This window comes from Microtus pennsylvanicus, chromosome 1 (genome assembly GCF_037038515.1).
Source record: "Microtus pennsylvanicus isolate mMicPen1 chromosome 1, mMicPen1.hap1, whole genome shotgun sequence".
Classification (NCBI taxonomy): Eukaryota; Metazoa; Chordata; class Mammalia; order Rodentia; family Cricetidae; genus Microtus; species Microtus pennsylvanicus.
Window position 1 is genome coordinate 163285035 of NC_134579.1, and position 27804 is coordinate 163312838.

Below are 27804 nucleotides of genomic sequence, written 5' to 3' on the forward strand. Positions count from 1 at the left end.
GCATTTTGAAGCAATTCCACATTGATTTCATTCGCTTCACCACTGTGACCTCTCAAAAATTGTGAATAAATTATTACCTTTTCTCCAGCCATACAGCAGTATTTGTTATCCTTTCTTAATGTTATTTTTCTTAGTCATTCTGATATGGGAAAGAAATTGCAAAGGATAGTTAATTTGCATTTCACTGATTGTTAAGCATGTTGAACATTATAAAATACTTCTCAGACATTTATATATCCTTTGAGATTTCTGTTTAGGTTTATGTCCTAGTTTTAATGCCAAAGGCAATTTTATTTTTGTTTGCTTATTTGTTTCTCTCTCTCTTTTTTTGGTGTATAGCTTTTTAGTTCTAGGTATGTTCTAGAATCACTTTCAGTTGTTTGGCTTGTATTGTTATTTTCCTAATTTTAACACTGTCTCTTCTTTAAAAAGTTAGTCGTCAGCTATCTATTAATGGCAGTTAGATTTGAAGTCTCAATTGTCACTACGGAGTCTTAAGTGCTATGGTCTAGGGATCTTTGCCAGAAAGACTTTTCCTTTGCCTACTGTAATCTGTTTCATTATTCTGTCATTGTAAGAGAACATTGTAAAAACCAACCTTTCTTTTCTTAAATTTTCCCATTAGTTAATTATTTTTGTAACCTATGCTAAGGCATACATGAAACCGTAAATTAACCTCTTTGAAAATAGCTGCTAAATACAGTAGAGAGATATAACTGGATATACAATGGTGTTTGTAGTACTGTCTATTATTGGTATCAGGTGGTGTCAAGGTGTCACTGACAAATCCTTGTAAAATTATTTAAAGACTTAAGGGCAGTATCCTCCAAACCTTTCTTTTCTGATGCTCCTTGTTCTGTTCAATAAAAGGACAGAATAAAAAGCTTGTTAGGGTTAGGTGCATACCCAGACCCAACAACAAATTCATAAGACATTCTTCAGGAAAGCACAGATTCAGACTCATAGAATAAAGTAAATTAATCCTGGTGAATGAATTAGACAATTTAAATCTGTGGTTGCTACTGGCCAAAGGACAAAAAGGAGAAGTGATTTCCTGATTTTGTTCTATAAGACACCAATGCATTATAGGTGATTCTGAGTATAGTATTAATATATTTAAACTGACAACTTTGCATGTCGTATGTGAGGAATCTCAAATTCATTAAATATTTGTAATAAAGAAAAAGCATCTTCATAGAGGAGAGTTTGGCAAGAAAATATGAGCCAGAATGTGGGCGTGAATATTATGAAATCTTCTTTAAGATATGACATGGATACACACACATACTTTCACATGTGGCTGTAAATATGTATATAGATATGTATATATATGTAATTATGTGTATTAGTGTGAAATGATGAACAATACATAAAAGAAACTACAGACAACCATTAGTCTCATACATGCTACTGCCCTGGATTGATCACTAGCAATGACTTAAACATAAAAATCACTTGTATATTTCAAGCTTCTATAGATATTGTGCAAGACATCTGAAACCACATTAAAAATTTCTCGAATTTTGCATGCAAATGGATGGAAATAGAAAACACTATCCTGAGTGAGGTAACCCAGACCCAAAAAGACGAACAAGGGATTACTCACTCATAATTAGATTCTAGCCATAAATAAAGGTCACGGAGTCTATAATTGGTGACCCTAAAGAAGCTAAATAAGAAGGTGAACCCAAAGAAAAACATATAGTTATCCTCCTGGCTATGGGAAGTAGACAAAATTGCCTGGGAAAAAATTGGGATCTTGGGGGTGGGGTGGGGTGGGATGGGGGTAAGGGGAGATGGGGAGAGAAAAATGAGAAGGGGAGGATGGGGGGAACTTGGGGAAAAAGGAGGATTGGGATAAAGAAAGTTTGGATAAGGGTGCAGGGAAACACAAATCTTAGTTAAGGGAGCCACCTTAGGGTTGGCAAGAGACTTGAACCTAGAGTGGCTCCCAGGAGCCCAAGGTGATGTCCCCAGTTAGTTCCTTGGGCAGCTGAGGATAGGGAACCTGAAATGACCCTATCCTATAGCATTACTGACGAATATCTTGCATATCACCATAGAACCTTCATCTGGTGATGGATGGAGATAGAGACAGAGACCCACACTGGAGCACTGGACTGAGCTCCCAAGGTCCCAATGAGGAGCAGAAGGAGGGAGAACATGAACAAGGAAGTCAGGACCACGAGGGGTGCACCCACCCACTCAGATGGTGGGGCTGATCTAATGGGAGCTCACCAAGGCCAGCTGGACTGTGACTGAAAAAGCAAGGGATAAAACCGGACTCTCTGAACATGGCGAACAATGAGGGCTGCTGAGAAGCCAAGGACAATGGCATGGGGTTTTGATTTTACTTCATGTTCTGGCTTTGTGGGAGCCTAGCCAGTTTGGATGTTCACCTTCCTAGACATGGACGGAGGGGGAGGACCTTGGACTTTCCACAGGGCAGGGAACCCTGACTGCTCTTAGGACTGGAGAGGGAGGTGGAGAGGAGTGGGGGGAGAGGGAGAAGGATGGGAGGAGGGGGAGGGAAATGGGAGGCTGGGAGGAGGCGGTAACCTTTTTTCTCTTTTTCTCAATAAAAAAATTAAAAATAATTGTTCTTAGTTGCTTGGTGTCCTTCTTAACCTTTCTCAATGTCTTTCATATATAGCTTTTCTTTGTCACTTATGTTTAAATAAAAAGATGTTTCCTAACAATAAAATCCTCATGGGGATTATGGTATGCACAATATTTACTTTTGATACATATCAGAATATATGTGTCCATATGAATGTATCATAACATATAGGGATAATATGCAAGAAACATAACAAACAAAAACTAGTGTTGATGTGTTTTGTATTCTACTGCTTCTATCAAAAGAAGCCAAAATTTTTTGTAGTTAGTTCTCTTTAAATCTGAAAGTCAGAAATAACTGCATTTAAACATGAGTAATAAATGATTTAGGCACATTTAACAATGTGAGAGTTAATGTTTCCCAAACACTTTCAGTGCAGACTGTTAATTAGGAACCCAATGCCAACTGTTGAAATTACTTTCACTTGTGCTTCATTCGACAGCTGCTATTTATTATTCTAAGTAGCAACCACAACATCTTTGTGAACTTTGCCACTAAAAACAAGGTGCATATTGTGATCAGCTTTATAGAATTTTGATCTGCAGTTGAGTTCTGTTCTCATTTTCCCATTTCTGTTTTGCAGTCTTGGACAGAACAGGCCAGTATAGCCCAAGCTCTCCCTGCATATCATTACTGCTGACTAGAGCCCTTATACTCAGCAAGGGAGAAACTTTTAATCTCTCCTGTTTGCATGAGTATCTTTGTAACCACGTCAGGAGTGAATATAATCCTAATTTGTAGAAGGAGCTGTGGGCTGTGTTCCTGCCACCCAGCTCCTGGTCGCCTGGCTAGCTTATGCCTCGAAATAACAACACACAAATTGTATTAATTTAAACACTGCTTGGCCCACTAGTTCTAGCCTCTTCTTGGCTAACTCTCATATCTTTTCAGTCAAATGGACCTAAGAAATGAGTGGGTGTGTCTATACTAATTTCTATCAAAATTGATTTCAAACTAAAATGAATCAGAAGAGATGGAGAAGGACACTTTATACTCATAACAGTAACAATTTATCAGGAAGAAGTCTCAATCCTGAATATATATGCCCCTAATATAAAAGAACCCACATATGTAAAAGAAACATTACTAGAACTCAAAGAATACATCAAACCCCACACTATTTTTTTCTGTTTTTGCATCCATTTCATTCAATTTTAGTTGCCCAAGTACTCTATGCTTAGACATTTCCTGAAGTATGGTCAAATTACCAGAGGGTTCATTCTTAAAACAAAGCTGGTTCTCCTTTTCCAATCAGCTTTCAGATGTTAAGAGCACCTCAGCTAGTGTTGTGACTCCATGTTCCTCCACTTTCATCTTGGGATTTTGATCTGACTTGCACTTGCTCAGGTGATATACATGCTATCACAGTCATGTGAGTTCATATGTGTGAATTTCCCACTGTGTTGAAAATACTGCTTCCTTATAGTCATCCAGCGCCTTTGACCCTTAGCATCTTTCATCATTCTGTTCTGAACCATCCCTGAGCATTGCCCAGAGGGGATGATATTGACATAACACTTACAACTGAACATTGTTTAGTATCTGAAATGTGAGCACAGGTGTCTCTCTCTTTTGCTGTAAAGTTATACAGGAAATTTTTGTATTAGGGGCTTCAGATGCAATAACTGTTGAATAAAACAGTAAGACACTAGTAATAATTTTAAAACTATAACATGTAGCAGAATAATGGTAGTTGGTGATCCTTTCTAACTTTTGATCATTCTTCTATGTATATTCTAGAATCACTTTCAGATGTTTAGCTGGTAATGTTTTTTTCTAATATTATCACTTTGTCTTTTTTCAGAAGTTATTAGTCTCCTATGTATGGATGACATGTGTTTTATGATGTCACATTTATCATTACTTGGTATTAAATGCTATGGATCTTCTTCTTTCCCTACTGTGAACTGTTTGTTTATTCTGTCTTTATAAGAGAACACTGTACAATCTAACCTTGCTTTCTTAGTATTTTCCACACAATCCAATCATCATTTGTAACTTAAGCTAATGCATAGCTGAAACTTCAAGTTACCTTCCTCCAAAATAAATGCTAATTACAGTATAGAAATGTACAATGACATGCAATGGTGATTGTAGTACTGTCTGTTATTGATATGCGGGGTCAAGTGGGATCAATGACTAACCATTGTGGAGATAGAGACAGAGACCCACACTGGAGCACTGGACTGAGCTCCCAAAGTCCCAATGAGGAACAGAAGGAGAGAGAAGATGAGCAAGGAAGTCAGGACCAAGAGGGGTGCACCCACCCACTCAGATGGTGGGGCTGATCTATTGGGAGCTCACCAAGGCTAGCTGGACTGTGACTGAAAAAGCAGGGGATAAAACCGGACTCTGAATATGGTGGACAATGAGGGCTGATGAGAAGCCAAGGACAATGCCACTGGGTTTTGATTGTACTTCATGTTCTGGCTTTGTGGGAGCCTAGCCAGTTTGAATGTTCACCTTCCTAGACCAGGATGGAGGGGGGAGGACTTTGGACTTCCCACAGGGCAGGGAACCCTGACTGCTCTTCAGACTTGAGAGGGAGGGGGAGAGGAGTGGGGGGAGGGGGCGAGGAGTGGGGGGACAGGGAGAGGAGTGGGGGGAAGGGGGAGGAGTGGGAGGCTGGGAGGAAGCGGAAATTTGTTTTTCTCTCAGTTAAAAAAAATTGTAAAAAAAAAAATTTCTGGACATTATCCCTTAACCCTTTTTCTTCTTATGCTCCTTGTGCTGTTCAGTAAGAGAAACAGAATAAAGCCCTTGTTAGGGACTTATACATACACTGGCCCAATGACAATATCATTCTTCAGGAAGGCATAGATTCAGATTCATATAAAAGGCAGATAGCGTAAAATGGATGACACCAGGTGAGTGAATTAGACAATTTAAATTTGGGGTTGCTACTGGCCAAAGGACAAAAAGGTGACGTGATTTCTTGATTTTGGTCTGTAATGCACCAATGCATTATAGCTGATTCTGAGTAAAGTATTAATGTTTTTAATCTAACACATTTTAGTGTCCTATGTGAGAAATCTCAAATTCATTAAATATTTGTAATAAAGAAATTTTAACTTCATAGAAGAGATTTTGACAAGAAAGTAGGAGCCTAAGAGTGGGAGTGAATATTATGAAATTGTCATTATGGTATGGATATCGCACACACACATGCATATATATGGATAGAAATGTGTGAATATATGTATATGTGGAAATATAAAAAAGTACATAAAAGTAACTACTGATAACAGTTAACTTCATGCATGCTGCTGCCCTGAACTGGTTACTAACTAACAGACAGAAATAACCTCTATCTTTCAAGCTTGATCAAATATTGTGTAAACCACCTGAAAACACATTAAAATGCATTCTTGGTTACTTGATGTCCTTTTTCACCTATACCCACATTTTTTATAAACCTCTTTTTTGACACTTATGTTTAAAATAAAGATGATTTCTAATATTAGAAATTGTATGGGAATTATGCTAAGCACAGTATCTTCTTTTTTTTCTATTTCTTTCTTTGTTTTTTTGGATTTTCTAGACAGGGTTTCTCCGTAGCTTTTTGGTTCCTATCCTGGAACTACACAATATCTTCTTTTGATATGAATCAGAATATGAGTCAAAATGAAAGTATAACATACTGTGATAATACTACATGCTTAATGAACAAAATCTTGTGTTGCTGCAGTTTGAACTCTACTGTTTCTATTAAGAGAAAGCACAAATTTTTGTAATTTTCTTTAAATGTCAAAGTCATAAATAACTGCATTTTCTTATGAACAATAAAATGTTTTCCAAACACTTCTCAGCCCAGTCTGTTAATTAGGATCCGATGCCAAATGAAGAAACAACTTTCAGGTTTGCTTCACTCCACAACTTCCACCTATTAATCTAAGCAGCAACCCCAACATCTTTCTAAGTTTTGCCATTAAAAACCAGGTGAATATCATGATCAGCTTCATAAGATGTTGATTGACAGTTGACTTCAGCTTTCGTTTCCCCATTTCTGCTTTGCCTTGGTTGAGTATTACAGGGTAGTATTGCCCAAGCTCTCAGTGCATAACTTGACAGCTGATCAGATCACTTGAACTCAACAAGGGAGAAACAGAATTTTCATCTCTCCCATATCCATGAATATCTGTGCAATAAGCCAGTAGTAAATACTATCTTGATTTCTGTAACTCTGAAGTGAGTGTGTTACTCGCAGATGAATGGTGTTTGGTGAAACTTTTAATGTAAATCCTGAAGAGAGATTCCAGAATCTAAAGGGATACTAGTTTTTCCCTCAGACAGAAGCTCAGAAGAGATGGCTGGTTCTGCGGTAAGTTCTGTCTCTGCTCAGCAGCTATGCCTATTTTCTATTACATAATTTATAAACCTATATTGTACATCTTTTCCTCTCTGGTTCTCATAGTCCTGCCTAAGAAGTTTATCTCTGCTGACATTTACTTGGCTGTACTCCTTGTGAGAGTTATGATTGAGTCTTTAAATGTATATTGTTTACACAGCATGGACTTCCCTCCATTTTGTTCTTGTCCGCTCATTATTATCTTGACATATATCCTGAATGAAATGATGCTGTTCATCATTGAGGATTTCCTTGTGATAGATGAATATTGTAAGTTGCCAAAGTCCAATTCCTCCAGAGACTGTTTTATATTTTCATATAAAGACAGGAAATTAAAAAAATGAAAAAAGAGAAAAAGAAAAGAAATGCAAACATATGTCATGACATCCATCTGAGAGCTCTGCTGGTTTACTGGCTTATGGAAATGCGCATACAATTGTTGAATGACGTGAGTCAAATAATCTCAGGCTAACTACAAATAGTTCAATTGTATCTTCCTTATTTTAAGGAGTGATCTAATGAAATAAGTATTAGAAGTCCAACCTCAGTTGTGTAGCATGGGAACCACCGAGTGAGCAAACCCTGGACAGGCAGTCTTTTTTTCCTGGGTACCCAAAATGTCACTCCCTAACTTGGTCTTACCTCTTAAAGATCATTGCCTGGCAGAGAATCCCCATCATTTTGATGGGGATTGCATTGAATCTATAGATTGATTTTGGTAGGATTGTTATTTTAATATGTTGATCCTACCTATCCAAGACCATAGAAGATCTTTCCATTTTCTGGTATCTTCTTCAATTTCTTCTGAGACATATTATTTCTGTCAAATGGGTCTTTCACTTCTTTGGTTTGTGTTACCCCCAAGATATTTTATATTATTTGTAGCTATTGTGAAAAGTGGTGTTTCTCTGATTTCCCTCTCAGCTTCTTTATCATTTGATTATATGGGGCAACTGATTATTTTCAGTTGATCTTGTATCCTGCACATCACTGAAGGTATTTGTCAGCTGTAGGAATTCTCTGGTAGGGTTTTTGGGGTCACTTATACATACTATCATATCATTTGCAAATAACAAAAGTTTAACTTCTTCCTTCCCAATGAAAATCCACTTGTTGAACTTCAAGATCTATATTGAAGAGATATAGAGACAGTGGACAGCCTTGTCTTTGACCTCATTTTAGTGGGACTGATTTGAGTTTCTCTCCATTCAATTAGATGTTGGCTGTCGCCTTGCTATATATTGCTTTTATTATACTTAGATATGTTCTTTGTATCCCTCATCTCTCCAAGATCTTTATCATGATGGGATGTTGGACTTTGTCAAGTGTTGTTTTTAGCATCTAATGAAATGATCATGTGGTTTTATTCTCTTAGTTTATTTATATGATGGATCATATTGATAGATTTACATATGTTGAACCAGCCCTGCATCTTTGGGATGAAGCCGATTTGAACATGGTGCATGAATTTTTTTTGAAGTATTCTTGCATTTAATTTGCCAGTATTTGATTGAGAATGTTTGCATCCATGTTCATGAGTGAAATTGGTCTGTAATTCTCTTTCTTAGTTTAGTTTTGTGTGGTTTCAGTATCAGGGTAATTGTAGCCTCATAAGAAGAGTTTGGCAATGTCCCTTCTGTTTCTATTATATGAAACATTTTGAAGAGTATAGGTATTAGCTCTTCTTGGAAGTTCTGGTAGAATTTTTCACTAAATCCATCTCACCCTGGGCTTTTTTGGTTTGGAAGGCTTTTGATGAAAGCTTTTATTTCCTTGTGGTTTATAGGTATATTTAAATTGTTCACCTGGTCTTGATTTAAATTTGGTACATGGTATCTATCTAAAAATTGTCAATTTCTTTTACATTTTCCAATTTTGTGGTTTTTGCAGTAAGACATAATGACTTACTGAATTTCCTCGGTGTCTGTTGTTATGTCCCCTTTCTCATTTCTGATTTTGTTAATTTAGATGTTCTCCCTCTGCCTTTTGATTAGATTCGATACGTGTTTGTCTATCTTGTTGATTTTCTCAAAAAAACCAGCTTTTTGTTTCATTGATTCTTTGTGTTGTTGTCTTTGTTTTTATTTTGTTGATTTCCCCTTTCAATTTGATTATTTCCTGTCTTCTATTTTTCCTGGGTGAGTCTGCTTCTGTTTGTTCTAGAGTTTTCAGGTGTCCCGGTAAGTCACTAATGTGAACTTTCTCCATTTTCTTTATGTGTGAACTTACTGCTATGAACTTTCCTCTTAACACTGATTTCATAGTGTCCCATAGGTTTGGATATGTTGTGCCTTCATTTTCGTTGAATTCAAGAATGACTTTAATTTCTTTCTTTATTTCTTCCTTTGACCCTGGGGTGGTTCACTAGTTGACTATTCAATTTCCAGGAGTTTTTAGGCTTTCTAGGAGTACTATTTTGTTAAATTCTAACCTTAATCCATGATGATCCAATAAGACATAGGGAGTTACTCCAAATTATTTGTATCTGTGGAAGTTTTCTTTGTTACCGAGTATATGATCAATTTTGAGACAATTCTATGCAGTGCTGAAAGAAGGTATATTCTTTTTTGTTCGGGTGGAATGTTCTATAGATGTCTGTTAAGACCGTTTGATTCATAACATCTGTTAGTTTTCTTATTTCTCTGGTAAGTTTCTGTTTGGTTAACCTGTCCATTGGTGAAAGTGGAATGTTGAAGTCTGCTTTTATTAGTGTGTGGGGTTTGGTTTGTGATTTAAGTTTTAATACTGTTTCTATTACATATGTGGGTGCTCTTGTATTAGGAGCATAGATGTTCAGGATTGAGACTTCATCTTGATTGATTGTTCTTGTTATGGGTATATACTGTCATTCTCTATCTCTTCTGACTGATTTTAGTTTGAAGTCTATTTTATTAGATATTAGGATAGCTACACCCATTTGTTTCTTAGTTGCTTTTGATTGGAAAACCTTATTCCAATCTTTTACTCTGAGTTTGTGTCTGTTTTTGAGGTTGAGGTGTGTTTCTTATATATAGCAGAAGACTGGATCCTGTTTTTTATCCATTCTCTTGGCCTGTGTCTTTTTATAGGTAAATTGAGTCCGTTGATACTAAGCAATATTAATGACCAGTGGTTGTTAATTCTGCTTATTTTTCAGTACTAATGTTTGTGTGTTTCCATTATTTGGGTTATGTTGGTAGGGGCTTCTCAGATGCCTGTGTTTTTGTGGGTGCAGTTAGTTTCCTTGGGTTGGGGTTTTCCTTCTAGTGCTTCCTATAGAGCATGGTTTGTGGATATGTATTGCTTAAATCTGTTTTTGTCCTGAAATATCTTGCTTTCTCCATCAATGCTGATTGTAAGCTTTGCTAGTTATAGTAGTTTGGGCTTGAATCCATGGTCTTTTAGTGTCTGCAGCACATCTATTGAGGAACTTCTGGTTTTCATGGTTTCCATAAAGAAGTCATGTGTAATTCTGATAGCTTTACCTTTATATGTTACCTGAACTTTTTCCATTGCAGCTCTTATATTCTTTCTTTATTCTGTATGTTTTGTGCTTTGATCATTATGTGGCAATGGGATCTTTTTTATCTAGTCTATATTGTGTTTTGTAAGCTTATTGTACCTTCAGAGGGATATCCTTCTTTAGTTTGGAAAAGTTTTCTTCTATTATTTTGTTGAATATATTTTCTGTACCATTGAGCTGGACTTCTTATCCCCCTTCTATGCCCATTGTTCTTAGGTTTCGTCTTTTCATGTTGTCCCAGATTTTCTGGATGTTTTGTGTTAAGAATTTGTTGGATTTAATGTTTTCTTTGACAAATGAATCTATTTTATTTATAATATCTTCAGCACCTGAGACTTCTTCTATCTATTGTATTCTGTTGATTATACTTGTCTCTGTAGTTCCTGTTTATTTACCCAGATTTTTCATATCTCGAATTGCTCAGTTTGTGTTTTCTTTTTATGTCTATTTCAGTCTTCAAGTCCTGAAATATTGTCTTCATTTGTTTGATGGCCTTTTCTTGGTTTTCTTTGAGGGATTTATTAGTTTGTTCCATTTTTTTGTCCTTTCCTCCATTTCATTAAGGGAGTTTTTCATTTTCCTTTAAATGTTTGCATCATTTTCTTAAAGTTACATTTAAAATTGTTTCTTCTACTTTTTCTGGGTTAGGATGAAAAGGCTTCCTATTGTGTGACCACTGGGTTCTGGTGTTACCATGTTGCTTTATATGTTGTTGGAGGAATTCTTGCATTGGCGCCTACCTATCTCTTCCTTCAAATGAGGCCAGTAGTGTCTTTGTGTCTTGGTCCAATCCTTGCAGTAGCTATCTGAGTGTTTTGAAAGTTTTTCTTCATCTACTCTGTAATGTCAATGTCTGTCTCAGAAAGCCTCTGAGGACTCTATAAGCCTGCTCTCTTCGTCTTCATTCCTGGTTTACTCTCTTGGTGCTCTCTCTTAATCCCCTCAGTGTTGTAGCAAGCTCTTGGTCCCCTCAGTATTATAGCAAGCTCTCAGCACTTAGATGGGGGTGTGGCTAGTAGTTTGGATGGGCCCCTGGATGGGTTTGGATTTTGGGGGAGCCTACTTTCAGGAAACTTCCTGCTGGCTGGTCTAGGGCTTTCAAGAAAGGAACCCGGGGTTTTGTCTCACTGTGGAGGTCCTAGAGAGTGGGGGGTCCCACTGAATGGCCGTTTGCTCTCCTCTTAAGTTCCCCCAGTATTGGAGCAAGCTGTGTTTCAGAGTTCTACAAGGTTGCAGAAGGATGCTTCTTCACCACTTAAATGATTGTGTGAAATCTCTCTTTATATCCATGGTTGTGAAGTATCACCTACATTGGTTTGAGGATGGTGAATCTTGAATACCACTGTATGGCTGGATGAAGGAGGTGTTATCATAATGAATGATCTTTTTATGCCATCATAGTATTGGTTTACCTATGTAATACAAAATATTATAAGTCTGGAGGGATTTGGTGGCACATGCCTTTAATCCCAGCCCTCAGGAGGAAGAGGTAGGTGAATCTCTGTGAGTTTGAGTCCAGCCTGGTCTACAAGAGCTAGTTCCAGGACAAGCTCCAAAACCACAGAGAAACCCTGTCTCGAAAAGCAAACAAAAAATTTTATATACATGAGTGATATAAAATACATTATTTTACAATTTCAGCCTTAAAATGCAGTTTTGTGATACTTCTGTGAGAAATAATTTGTAGAGGTAGCCATTCAGATTGGACTCCTCAGTTCTGAATTTTGTTTGGTTATATCTCTTTATAACCAAGCTTTTTGAGAAGTATCCATATGTTACCCATGGTGGCTTCACTCTTTTTCAATCTAAGCAACAAACAATTAGGATTCTGTTTTCTTCACACCCTTCTACATTTGTTGTCAGTCCTGTGCCTAGAAAGGGGTACAATGAAATTTTCAGATTGTTACATATGCAAATCCCTAATTGGAAGAGACTATGAACATGCTTGAGCTATTGATTATCAATTTTCTCTTCCTTTCAATATTCTGTTTTTAAATTAGTGCCTTATTTTGAATAAAGAGAAAAAAGTTTCTTCCATTCTGTGGGATTCCACTTTACCTGGTTAATTATTTTGTTAGCTGTTTAGATTTTTTTTTCAGTTTTGTCAAGACCTGCTTGTCAGTTTTTGACTTAATCCATGGAAAAGCAGGATCCTATTTGAAAGACCTTTACTACATCCACATTCTGTAGGGAAATACTTTAGTTTTTTTAATAGCCACTTACTTTGTTTTTCTTTTTAACTTTAAGGCATTACTGTTAAAAGGAAAAAAAACTGCACAGGGGTCTGGAGAAATGGCTTAGAAATTAAGAACAACTGCTCTTGAAATGGACCTAGGTTCATGTCCCAGCACCCACATGGCTGCTCATCATCATCTATGACTGCAGTTCTAGGTGATCCAATACCATATTCTGGATTTGCTGGGTACACAAGCACGTGGTTCATAAACAAATGCAGGCAAACCATTAACACAAATAAAATGAGAATAGTAAAAATAGGTGAATCTTTACTATCATCCATCATAGGATGTGATATAGTGAAGAGACAGTTTCTGGGTTAGGAAAAAATTTTTGCAAACAGTATATTACAAGAGTTAATATCTAGAGCACAAATAAAAAACATTTCTAGTGAAATAAAAACAGACAAGTAAAAATGAACAACAGATCTGTATAAATGTTTATCCAAAGGTCAAGAAATGGCTGATAAACTTACAGAAAAAGCTGTCCAGTGTTACCTATCTTGGAGAAATGAACTAAAAAGTACAGTAAAATATTACTACACATCCATTAGAATGACTATGAAAGAATTCTATGAATTTTTTAAAAAAGAAAATACACTCTTCAAATTGTTTCTTATAACAGAAATAGAAGGAATATTAAAAATTCAATTTATAAGAACATATTTATCCTGAGTAACTTATTGTGATGTAGTCCTCATTCTCCTCTGGTGTTCTTGAAACTGATGGAACCCTGTATTTTTAGGTGTGAGTAAGTTTTTGATAAAAGATGATCTAAGCCATGGATGACAAACCTAATCTACTGCCTTTACTTATCATTTATCAATTTACCCACAGTGTTTTTCAGAAGTTTTTCAGGTCTTAGAATTCAGTCTCTTTCCAACCCACCACACACGGTTGTCAGCTGTTCCATGGTCTTTCCCACTGATGCAATTGGACCCATTTGCCATAAGAATCTCTGCATCCTTCTTGGGTATAGCAGTTCTACCTCTTTCTACACACCTGACTTGGGGCAAATATTCAATTGACAACAGTGTAGACATGCCTAGTGTCATTTTTATAACTCATGTTTCTCCAGCCACTCTCTTGTACAGCAATGATTTCCCATGAGGGTAGAGGCCTTTGACTGATGATTCACACTGTCATTGTCTGGAACTGCACATGAAATATCTGCCTCCCACTCACATACCTTATTCCAGCCTGTGAATTTACAGCTGAAATTTGTCCTAGTTCACTTTGTCTCTCATGCTTCCTCACACAGATTTTAGTATAGACTGTAATTTAGAATATGTCTTTCAGAATAATGCTAATCAAGAACAAACCAAGTTTTATGATGATCTGATGTATTCTTAGAATACATAAAGAGCTTTGTACCTTGGCACTTGATAAACTGTTTTCTTTCATGACAGGAAATCTTGACATTTGAGGATGTGTCAATAGACTTCTCTCAAGATGAGTGGGATTGCCTGGACTTTGCTCAGAGGACTTTGTACAGGGATGTCATGTTGGAGACCTACAATAATATGCTCTCTGTCGGTGAGACTTTTATTTTATGATTCCTTTTTATTTATAATTGTTTCATATATGTGTGTTTTGCAACTATGCCAAATTATCTCCCTGACTTTGACATGCTTATTTAATAAAATTTTAAAGTTCATCATATAGAACAGAATGCTTTTTGAAACTTTACTTTGTTAATATATTTCTGATTCTTGGAGATAACACTGATCATTCAAACTATTACAATATATTTTACTTTCAGACACACCATATTGTTGCGGGAGGTCCTCCCACTCCTCCAGCCAATAGCCGCTGAGATACCAGCCCATTTGGGCGTGGTCTCTCTCCCTTTAAAAAAGCAGCCACTTCCCTCTCCTCTCTCTCTTCACTTCCTGCTCCGCCGGCGACTAGACTCCTGGTTGCGTAGAGGGCTGTTGCCTGGGACAGTGATCTGTAAGTTTTTCCCCTTTAAATAAATATCACCCTATTAATCATAATCCCAAATTGGTGTGGCATTGTTTGTGACTTATGCCTTCATTTGGCACCCAACGTTTGGTTTTAGAACCTCTCCCGGCTCGCAGCCGCGAGTTCGGCTTGGCAGCCGGAAGTTCGGCTTGGCGGCCGCAAGTTCAGCTTGGCGGCCGCAAGTTCGGCTTGGCGGGAGCCCTTGCTTCCTCAGCCGCTGCCTGTGCCTTGCAGCGGCGGCCTTGGCCTCCCGTGGTTTGCTCTTTTCTGAATTGTTTTTAAATCTCTCTTGCAAGCACAGCTCTAAAGTGGCGCAAACCAGAGCACGCGGTTGCTGAAAGCTGCAACCCCTCAGGGTGACTCTGTCACGTGGAGGCATAAGCAGCTTCCAGATTGCTCTTCTCTACCCCTGGATTCTGGGTTTCTGGTTGCGTCTCTGGAATTGATTTAATTACATTTACTTTGTTGAGAAACTTGCGTTTTCCAGTTTTTAACATCTACTAAGGCACTGAAACAGGACCATGTTTTCATCGCGATTCTGCAACAGCGCCACCTGCTGGACAATAGGTAATATGGCAATTTTCGTTTCTAACGCAAATTTTACTGCTTTGTTTTCACTAATACAATGGATTAGTAATTTTATATTTACTAATACAATGAATTACATCATACAAGGTTTATATGATTATGGGAATACCTTAATTTGCTTGTTACTAGGCTTCAGTTTTCTTTTCCATATTCTATCATTAAGGAAGAATATGGCACTCCTAAGAATGATTGAATCTTTACATACTAATAATGAACAGAAAAATATGGCACTCCTAAGAATGATAGAATCTTTACAAACTAATAATGAACAGAAGAATATGGCACTCCTAAGAATGATAGAATCTTTACGAACTAATAATGAACAACTAATTGACAGGATTAAAATTATTGAAAATCAGAAGTTATCTGAACAAGTGGATACTATGACAGACAAAATTGATTCCATATCCAAGGGTATTAGAAAGTTACCTGAAAGGGTTCAGGCTGTTGAATTTGACCTTCAGAGTTTATCACAAAGTTTTGATAAGGTAACAGACAGAATGTACCTCCAAGATGGGAATCTACATGATATACAAGAAAAGTTTAAGGAGGACATGTTATCTTTGAAGGAAAAAATTAAAACTTTGGAATCACAGGTGCAGAATGGGGACCAAAATATTGATACCTCAGTGAAATCACTGGAAATATATACAGGTCAGGAGATTCAGGATTTAAGAGAGACAATGATAAAAAGGTTTGAAAAGATTGGAGAAATTACTGCAGCTGGTGAACAGAGTAAGGAGGCACAAGGACAGGATACAATGCCTCCACCAGCTATTAGAACTGGCTTACCCAGGGTTCTAGCGACATACCCTGTACTTAATTCTGACAAAGCGTCAACTTCTAAAGGCTCAAAGGGAGTCAGAGAAGCTAGATGGACACCAATAGCAATGAATGATCTGAAAGAAATTAAGCAAGCTGTTGTTAATTTTGGCTTGCACAATGCATATGTAAAGGAAATGATAAAGACTTGGGCTTCTAATGCTAGAGCTATCCCCCATGATTTCCATCAGTTAGTGTCTGCAGTTTTAGATAAGGGACCTTCCTTGATGTTTGGAATTTATTTCAGAGAAGAATCCAAACATATGGAACAGCAAGGAAGAGCAAAAGGTATTGAGGTTTCCCAAGATCAAATTCTTGGTGCAGGAGAATATGCTGATCCACAGGTCCAAGCTCTTTATGACGATGAAGTACTGTGTCTATGTCACCAAGCAGCTTTAAATGCTTTGAATAGGATACAAGATCCAGCAAAAAGGGTTGAATCATATACCAGAATTAGGCAGGGACAGAGAGAACCCTTTATTGACTTTTTGCAAAGATTGATTAAGGCTCTGGACATAGGGGTAACAGACCCAGAATCTAGACGAATACTTCTTGAATCTCTAGCTTTTGAGAATGCAAACATAGAATGCAAAAAGATAATTGGGCCTTTAAAGTCTAGATCAGCACCTATGGATGAATGGATTCAGCATACGATGAATGTTGAGACGTTTAGCTATAATGATGAATCTTGGGTAGGAGAAGTGATTTCCAAAGCAATGAGGAGACATCAAACTGCCAGGTGTTTTAATTGTGGTAAATTAGGACATTTACAAAGGGATTGCAGGCAAAGAATTTCTAGGAATAATATCTCTTCTGGGAATGACAAAAATAGGAGACCTCGGCCTTCAGGTATATGTAGGAGATGTGGTAAAGGCAGGCATTGGTCCAACGAATGTAGGTCAACAACAGATAGACGGGGCAATCCGATATCATCGGGAAACTCCATGGGGGGCCTCTCGCAGGCCCCCAAGCCAACAGTGGCCCAGTCATTCCCAGTCACAGTGGAGAACGTGCCTCACCAAGAAAATTAAAAGCTCCAATTTCTGCTGTAAAAAGTAATACTGGTCTAAATGATGAATTACGTGTGGAGGATGAGTCAAAAAACCCAGTAGGACAGAGTAAACGTATATTTTGGCAGACTTCTATTAATGATCAAAGACCAAAGCTAAAGTCTGTATAAATGGCACTTTTATTGAAGGCTTATTAGACACAGGTGCGGATGTAAGTATCATTACCCCAGAATCTTGGCATCTGAATTGGCCTCTTCAAGAGGTAGATGTTCAGTTCCTAGGAATTGGAACCCTATCTCGTGTAAAACAAAGCACAAGATGGGTTGAATGCATAGGGCCCGAAGGGCAAATAGGAAGACTAAGGCCATATATAGCCAATATTGCCATAAATTTATGGGGCCGTGACCTGCTACAGCAATGGAATACCCAGATTAACATTCCTGTATTTCCAGGAATTCATAATTCGGGGAAGGATATGATGAGGTATTATGGAAAAAGGTCACCAGCCATTCAGGCTGTACAAGAACATACAGCAAATACCAAACCTTTAGAGGTACCAACAGCCCTACCTTTAAAATGGCTAACTGAGAAGCCAATATGGATCAAACAGTGGCCTCTAGCTGAAGATAAACTACAGGCATTGGAACAGCTGGTGCAAGAGCAACTAGATGCTCACCATATTGAAGAATCAACCAGCCCTTGGAATTCTCCTGTGTTTGTTGTAAAAAAGAAATCTGGTAAATGGAGAATGGTGACAGATCTAAGAGCTGTCAACAAAGTAATTCAACCTATGGGCCCACTACAGTCTGGAATTCCTTTGCCTTCTCTGTTACCAAAAGGATGGCCTCTTATAGTTATTGATTTGAAAGATTGTTTTTTCACTATACCGTTACAAGAAAAGGATAGAGAAAAATTTGCCTTCACAGTGCCTACTTATAATAATTCTCAGCCTAATAAGAGATATCAGTGGACTCAATAGTATGCTCAATAGTCCTACACTGTGCCAATATTTTGTAAGTAAGCCATTGGAAATAATTCGTAAACAATTCCCCAAGTCCATCATTTATCATTACATGGATGACATCTTGTTATCTGATTCAAATAAAGATACTTTAGAAAGGATGTTTGAAGAAGTAAAGAAAGTCTTGCCTAGGTGGGGATTACAAATTGCCCCTGAAAAGATTCAAAGAGGAAATTCTATTAATTACCTAGGTTACAGAATAGGGTTAGAGAAAATTAAAACGCAAAAGGCACAAATTAGGAGAGACCGCTTAAAGACTCTTAATGACTTCCAAAGATTGTTAGGAGACATTTCCAGTCTACGACCAGCTGTTGGGATAACACCTGATCTAGTAGTTCATTTAAACAAAACCTTAGATGGTGATAAAGATTTGAATAGTCCAAGAGAACTGACAGCTGAAGCAGAAAAGGAACTGACAATGATTGAGGAAAAATTACAGGAGGCACATGTGGATAGGGTGAACCCAAATCTTAGCTGCATCCTAGTCATATTGCCTTCCAGAATTTCTCCTACAGGGATTCTAATGCAGAGGGAAGATATTATTTTAGAGTGGATATTTATACCTAATAAACCAAGTAAAAAACTAAAAACTTATGTGGAAAAAGTCTCTGAATTAATTATAAAAGGTAAGCTGAGACTTCGTCAACTAGCAGGTATAGACCCAGCAGAAATTATAGTGCCTTTTACTACTGAAGAAATAAAAAAGTTATGGGAAGACAATGAACCGTGGCAAAGAGCTTGTGCTAATTTTTTGGGAGAAATTAATAGCAACTATCCCAAAAGTGGTAGACTTAACCTCATAAAAAGAACTTCTTGGATTCTTCCTAGAATTGTACATGATGCTCCAATAACTGGAGCCCGTACTTTCTATACTGATGCAAATAAATCAGGGAAAGCAGGTTACAAGTCAGATGAATTGAGTAAGGTGGAACAAAGCCCTTATAATTCTGTCCAGAAGGCAGAATTATATGCCATTCTTATGGTGCTAAGGGATTTTAAAGAACCTCTTAATATAGTTACAGATTCACAATATGCAGAAAGAGTTATCTTGCATATTGAGACAGCTGAATTTATACCAGATGACACAGAGTTGACTTCATTGTTTATCCAGGTACAAGACATAATCAGGAACAGGCTTTGTCCGATGTACATAACACACATCCGGTCCCATACAGGTCTGCCTGGTCCTCTAGCCCAAGGCAATGCTGAGATTGATCAATTATTGATTGGAAGTGTGTTGCAGGCCTCAGAATTTCATAAGAAGCATCATGTCAATAGTAAAGACCTAAAGAAAGAATTTTCCATTACTTGGCAACAAGCTAAGGACATTATAAAGAGATGTCCTACTTGTTCTTTCTATAATCAAACACCGTTGCCTGCAGGGAGTAACCCAAAGGGTACTAAGAGAAATGAAATCTGGCAGATGGATGTGTTCCACTTTATGGAATTTGGTAAATTAAAATATGTACACCACACCATAGACACGTATTCAGGTTTTCAATGGGCTACTGCCCTGAGCTCAGAAAAGGCTGATTCAGTAATCACACATTTATTGGAAGTTATGGCCATCATGGGTATACCTGCACAAATAAAGACAGATAATGGTCCAGCATATGTATCTAAGAAAATGAAATGCTTTTTTGATTATTATAATATAAAACACATTACAGGTATACCAAACAATCCTACAGGTCAGGCAGTTATAGAAAGATCAAATCGTACTATAAAGGATATGCTGAACAAACAGAAAGGGACTGAAAATACCCCCAGAAATAGATTACATAATGCTTTATTAACCTTGAATTTTCTTAACGCTAATGAGAAAGGAACGACAGCAGCAGAGAGACATTGGATAATGGAAAAGTCTGCTGAACTAAATCAACCGATTTATTTCAAAGATGTGCTGACCTCTCAATGGAAGCCAGGAGATGTGCTACGTTGGGGAAGGGGTTTTGCTCTTGTTTCCACAGGAGAAGAAAAATTGTGGATACCATCAAAATTAATAAAGTTTCGATTTGAAGAGGAGAAACCTCTTGGAAAGGAGAAATGACAACTCATCCACAATGATGATATTCATACAGGTGGTAAGAAAAACATATAGAATGGGGGCAGGGTTCTGTTCTTATCTCCACAGGAAAACACTCATCTTTGAAAAATTCAAGGGACCCTGGATATTTGGATACTGACAGATGGAAAAATACCTGCCCAATAGGAAATATCAAGAAAACTGAAAGGGTTGTGTAAGTAATATTAAACCATATTTCTAAATTTATAAAGCTGGTTTTGAAGTTGGACTCTGGCTCAGTCCTTCTCCAATTCCAAGCCTGTTAGTAAGAGAAAAACCCAGAGTTTCTGGAGTTTCTGTCTCATGTCAAGAGCCATGATATGGGACAGAAAGAAATATGAGTTTAGAAAACATCTTTGCTTTTCTTCATATCTATCATACTTTTCATTGAATATATCTATCATGTCTTTCATTGAATATATATATATATATATATATATATATATATATATATATATATGTCTATATGATTAATGCTTAAGTTTTTCATAATGAACAATGAGTTTTTCCTGAAGTGACATTTGAAGTTTCCAGGAAGAAGATGGGGCCCCATAACAACAACTCCACCTGGTTGATATGACGTCATGATACTGATAGCGCTACAACAAGACCTGCTTTGGGTACCAGCTGCACAAGACAGTTCCAACTTGGTTAGCTGAAATGGTGCACATCTTGTACAACATTCTGGCCAGACCTCCACAAAATACTCAGAGACTATTTGCAATTTTAAAAGACATTGATCTTGAAATTTAACCATCATTTTACTTTCACAGGATCCCCCAGAAAGAACGTCGCCCCTATGACAGCTGGAAGTAATTTTAGAGGACGACGTCCCCTCTCCCAGTAAAGTTTGCCCTTGGGTTTAGGGACATCATTTAGGGGTTGATTATAATTAGTATACGATTGAGGGTTGGGGGAGGAATTTTATAAGCTCAGGGATCATTTTGAAAAAAAAAAGAGGGATGATGGGATAATAGATTTGTAATTGTGATTTACTGTTGTTAGAAAAATATATTGATATAGATTCTTGTATATTGATACAAAGTTAAATTGTATTGACTATTGTATGCATTCATGTTTCTACCTCTGTTTAAAACATTTTTATGTATTGACATATATTGTATTGATATATATATTGTATATATTTACCATATTGCAGTGTACATTTCTACCTCTAATTAAGATACTTATATAATGTTTGTGTATTGATATATATTTACCTACTGCAATGTATATTTTTACATTGTTTATATTTGGAGGTCATTGTCCTCATTTGTTTCACAGTCGTTTATTGTCTTAGTCTTTAAGTTAGATAGATATTGAGAATTATATAGACTAATAGTCATCTAAGTTTGTCATTTATAATTAGACTAATCAGGTTCTTTAGATATATAGAGATTATACTCAGTATAGATAGATAATCTTCAACTTCTTCAAAGAGCTGTAGAAAATGGCCTTTAATCTAACTCAGAGTTTTGTGGTAGTGAGACACAATTGCTCCTGGCAGCACCACTCTATTCCTGAGAGAATGTTGAGCACCAAAGACACTCCACCTGGAGCCTTTCTTTTTGTCAGAACTGGCCTTGGGGCAAAGAAATGCCCGTACCTCAACCACCGACAAAGATACAGAGCATGCATCAATGGATAAAACAGGACTGTCTTATCCTGCCAAGACAGGGTAAGATAGTTTTGAAAGTTGCTTGCCTTTGAAAATGGTGTGTCAGTTATGTTAGGCCTTAGCCAAAGTTGGTTGCTTCAACGCTGCTAATGTGACTTTGGGTGATTGCCTAGGTAGCTAGTTGTCTCTGTGATTTGTTGCATGTTTTGGAAGTTGTTTTACTAAACTTCCTAATTACCCAGGTAACATTATTTCCCTTCTCAGATCTTTGATGGGGTTGAAGACTATATAAATGTAGTTACTTTCTCTCATGACTTGGCCAAGTTATTTATTATACAAGACCTAAGCTAGTTAGAATAGGATATTTGTACTTATTGTATATAATTTCATAGTAGGTTTAGAACTCTCTTATTTAAACAGAAGGGGGAGGTGTTGCGGGAGGTCCTCCCACTCCTCCAGCCAATAGCCGCTGAGATACCAGCCCATTTGGGCGTGGTCTCTCTCCCTTTAAAAAAGCAGCCACTTCCCTCTCCTCTCTCTCTTCACTTCCTGCTCTGCCGGCGACTAGACTCCTGGTTGCGTAGAGGGCTGTTGCCTGGGACAGTGATCTGTAAGTTTTTCCCCTTTAAATAAATATCACCCTATTAATCATAATCCCAAATTGGTGTGGCATTGTTTGTGACTTACGCCTTCACCATATATTATATATTAGCAAATTTATGACTCATTATATCCAATAGAAATCTCAAAAAGAACACAGGGTATAGAATATTAATAAAAATGAGTTTGAATATTTTAAAATTTTAGACGAGAACATTTAGGAAATTATATCCTGAATTTTACATTATTTGTCTTCTTATATAATCACTATGATGATGTACTAGAAACCCATGTGTTTTACTGTTATCCCGTGATAAGGTCATATGTCTGTTACAACATGCAGGTATTTCAGTGTCAAAACCAAATCTGATCAGTTGTCTTGAACAAAGCAAAGAGCCCTGGAATGTGAACATTAGAGAAAAAGAAGGCAATGAACAAGGTAAGCCAAAAAGAAGCATTGGCATTTGTGGGAATCCTAAGACTTGGAGAAATTCACCACTGCAGTGGGGTTTGCAAAGATCTTTAATGAAAATGATATAAAAATTCACATAGAATAATTATCACAAAATATTTTCTAGGTGTTTTTCACATAAAAATGTAAAAATAAACTTAAATTATGGTCCAAAGAGAAAGAAAGATGCTTTGTTGCCATATTCTTAACTGTCATCAGGCCATAAATGAACAATACTGAAAGGAAAAAAAATCATTATAATAAAATAAAACTTTCACAGTGTACGAAAGAGTATTTCTCTGTACTGGTTCAAATCTACTTGTATGCTCTCAAGACAGTATTACATGGTTTTCATTGTTGTGTAATATAACACAAAATCAGAAAATATAACTTTTATAGTGGTACTCATTTTGGAAGATGGCATTATTTTTCTTTGCTTTAAATTCTACAGGATTTAAAAGTAACTTTATTTTTGTAAAAGTATTCATTTAGAATCATGAATTGTTTAGAAACATACATATTATTCATCTATTTTAAAATCATCTACAATCTCTGTATATTAAAATTTATATGTTAATTTCCATATAAAACTTGTGTATTCTCTTATTTTTCTTTGTGATGTATTCTGCAATTCATTTTCTTCGGAGAAGAAAATTTGTGTATAGATAACCTATTATTTTCAATATTTGTATTAATTATTTTGGAATACCTTACAATGTCATTTGATTATATTCAATTCTCAAACACCTCCTACATTCTCTTTTTCCAGACATCTTTGCTGTTTTTCTCTTTTTCTTTTATACTCAAAGGGCTTTGAGCCTGGCCTACAATATAATCAAACTTTCAGGAGGTGAACATCCTTAAATCAAATTTTATTCCTTTTCTCTAAGCATCTACCAGATGATATAAGCATCTCACAAAGGAGTGGGTCTCCATGTCCTTTCACCCTTTCTTCACTGGAGTTTTATCTAGCTTGAGCTTTTTCATGTCTGATGCATTCTGTCCTAATCCCTTGAGCTCACATGTACAGCTGTCATGTTGTGTGAAGGAAGCATGGTTTTCATGTAGAAATTTATCACTTTTTTCCTTTAACATTTATAATTGTTCTGTCCTGAATAAGCTCTGCATGTTATATGGAACAGGTTTGATATAAACATCCTACTTAGTTCTAATTTTTTAATTGATTTTTACAGAGCTCTACATTTTCCTCTGCTCCCCTCCTTTCCTCTCACCTCCAATTCAAACCCCTCCCAAGGTCCCCATACTCCCAATTTTCTCAGGAGATCTTGTCTTTTTCTACTTCCTACATGGATTAGAATGCTTTCTTGTTTTCTGCAGCATGAGAACTTGTGGGTCACCTTTTAGATGTCAAGTTCTATGGGAAGCTATAGAAATGAAAGTGTAGAGATGCAATCATTTGTGTAAAAGCAATTAGACATCAAATATTATTTTGATTAGAATTGTGGAAGTTAGTGTTACATGGTATCTTTCAACAATTCTTCTTCAGTTAGCATGAATACTGTTCATACCATTCTACAAAGTAAAAGCAGCAGATCACTGTGAAATTCTTCTCATAAGGAAAGTGACACTGATACCTGAACCACTTATATGCTCAAAAAGTACATGAATGATATGACAATTTCCTCCTGAACATATATACAAAAATCCTCAAGAAAATATTTGTAAACTGAATCTAAAGCCGGGCGATGGTGGCGCACGCCTTTAATCCCAGCACTCGGGAGGCAGATGCAGGTGGATCTCTGTGAGTTCGAGACCAGCCTGGTCTACAAGAGCTAGTTCCAGGATAGGCTCCAAAGCTACAGAGAAACCCTGTCTCCAAAAACCTAAAAAACAACAACAACAAAAAAACAAAAACAAAAAAACAACTGAATCTAAGAACATTCAGAATATCATTTACCATAGGATTTACATAAAACATATAGGGATGTATCAACAAATGAGAGCCAATGAATGTAATCTACCAGATAAAGAAATTAAAAATCAAATTTTAGATGTTCATCATGAGAAATATTAACTACCCTTCAAGATAAAAGTTCTGAAGAAACAAGTGAAATGGGACAAACTTCAAAATAAAACATGCAATTTATAGCAATCCTATGAACCAAATCAAACTAACTTGTGGGAAATTCAAATCTTTCCAGTAAAATAGGGAACAATAAAGGATATTTGAATTCTTAATATGTATTTAATAGAGTATTTGAAATTTTCACGAAACATAATAAAATTATGTTGATCAAAAGGTGAATAATAGGAAAGAATAAAAGCAAATAAAATTTATATGCAGATGATATGATTTTATAAATAAAAGACAAAGAATCCCACAAGAAAAATTCTACAACTGAGAAACATTCCAATAAATTTGAGGCAGTTTAAAATAAAATAACAGATATAAGACAACATAAGGAGATCGAGGGGATTTGAATCAGAAAGGAAGCAAACTTTCATTATTTACAGATTATATGATAGTGTACATTAGTGACCCCAAAAACTCTACAAAAGAACTCTTTCAGCTGATAAACACCTTCAGTGATGTGACAGGTTACAAGATCAACTCAAAAAAATCAGTAGCCCTCCTATACACAAAGGATAGGGAAGCAGAGAGGGAAATCAGAGAAACATCACCTTTTACGATAGCCACAAACAGCATAAAGTGTTTGGGGATAACTCTAACAAAGGAAGTGAAAGATCTATTTGACAAGAACTTTAAGGCATTGAGAAAGAAATAGAAGAGGAAATCAGATAATGGAAGGATCTCCCGTGCTCTTGGATGGGTAGGATCAGCTTAGTAAAAATGGCAATTCTGCCAAAGGCAATCTATAAATTCAATTGCAATCCCCATAAAAATCCCAACAAAATTCATCACAGACCTAGAGAGGACAATGATCAATTTTATATGGATATTTAAATGACCCAGGATAGCCAAAACAATCTTATACAATAAAGGAACTTCTGGAGGCATTACCATCCCTGACTTCAAACTCTATTACAGAGCTACAGTAATGAAAACAGCTCGGTATGGGCATAAAAGCAGAGAAGCTGACCAATGGAATAGAATAGAAAACCCAGATATTAACCTACAACTTATGAACACCTGATTTTTGACAAAGGAGCTAAAAGTATACAATGGTAGAAAGAAAGCATCTTCAACAAATGTTGCTGGCATAACTGGATGTCAACCTGTAGAAGAATGAAAATAGATCAATATCATTCACCGTGCAGAAAATTCAAGTCCAAATGGATTTAAGACCTCAATATTAATTTGAACACACTGAACCTGATAGAAGAGAAAGTAGGAAGTAGTCTACAATACATGGACACAGGAAACCACTTCCTACGTATAACCCCAGTAGCACAGACATTAAGGGCAACATTGAATAAATGGGACCTCCTAAAACTGAGAAGCTTCTGTAAAGCAAAGGACACTGTCATCAAGACAAAAAGGCAACCTACTGATTGGGAGAAGAACTTCACCAACCCTGCAACAAACATAGGTTTGATCTCCAAAATATATAAAGAACTCAAGAAACTAGACTTTAATATATGTAAGAAAAAGAGAAAAATATGATTACAATGATATGATCATTTTTAAGAATTTCTGATGTCTGAAAAGTTATTAATCCCTTCAAATGGTATACATGGTTGTCTGGGAACCAATTAGTAATAACTGTTTCCTGCTGTTCATGTCTTCTTTCTTTATTAATTAATAATCTGTCTTCTTTAAATATTATTCTGTTTGCTCATGTCAAGTGTTTGAAGAGATGAGATTTTTCTATAAAAATACAGTTTCATAACAAATATTATTTTTTTATACTTGGGCTTTGTAATAGTTACTTTTCAATTGCTGTGATAAAACACCATGATAAAGACAATGCACAGAAGGAAGACCAATGCTGATGAATCAGAAGGAGTAGTTTACAGGGAGCTGGAACAGCAGTGAGAGGTCCCACATAGAAGCACCATATGAGTCAGAGACCTTATTAGTGGCAGCAGAAGTCTTTAGAGATCTCAAATCAAGACTCTAGGAATGTAGACTTTCCATTAAGTTGATATCTCTTAATCCTACCCATAAATATACACCATCTTCAGGCTATGTATTCAGATGTCTGAATATATGGGGTCATTTTACTCAAACCAGTATAGTCTTATTTATTATTCTGAAAATTGTGTTTGAAAAGCTCGAGCTAATATAATTTCAACCCTGCCATTTTATATTTTCTTTATTCTTTATTTATTTTTTTATTAATAATTTCTGCCTCCTCCCTACCTCACATTTCCTTCCTCCTCCCCCCACTCCTCTTCCCTTCCCTCTCCAGTCACAAGAGCAGTCAGGGTTCCCTGCACTGTCGGAAGTCCAAGGTCCTTCCCCATCCATCCAGGTCTAGGAAGGTGAGCATCCAAACAGGCTCAAGGTAATATATCCTGCCACTTTATTTATTCTTTAGTGTATGTTATGAAAGATGTTATATCATTTGCCTTGAGAATATTGTTTCATAAGAATAAATAATAATCATGAGATTTTTATGCCACATAGTATAATTAAATATTTCCTATTTTCCAGGTCTATATTCCCATCAAACACAAGACCTATTTGCACAGGAGAATACACAGGATTCTGTCCTGAATCTGGTATCTCGAATATCGGTAAGTTTTAACCTAGAAACCTTGTACTTAAGAATATTTTAAAAATTTGGTGATGAGAGTAAAAGAAAGGTTTATGTTATACTTGAAATAATTTTTACTCACCAGCCATCCTGAATAAATTTGCCAAAATAGGTCAGGAATCTCTACCTTATTGTGGATGTTGTCACATTAGATCTCACACATTTACAGAAGTTTCTTTTCTAAACAAATACACTTAAAGTCCTAAAATATATTTTTATCTGCAAAGAAAGTTGAAAAATCTGAAAACTGAATGATACGTGTTATATCAAGCATTCTC

The 27804-nt window shown here is 36.5% G+C and overlaps 1 protein-coding gene across 1 annotated transcript in view; it reads left to right on the plus strand.

The window, feature by feature from the left end:
- Nucleotides 1-27804, plus strand: part of LOC142860170 (uncharacterized) — a 72961-nt gene that overhangs the window by 13399 nt on the left and 31758 nt on the right. The gene's annotated exons all lie outside the window — the stretch shown is intronic.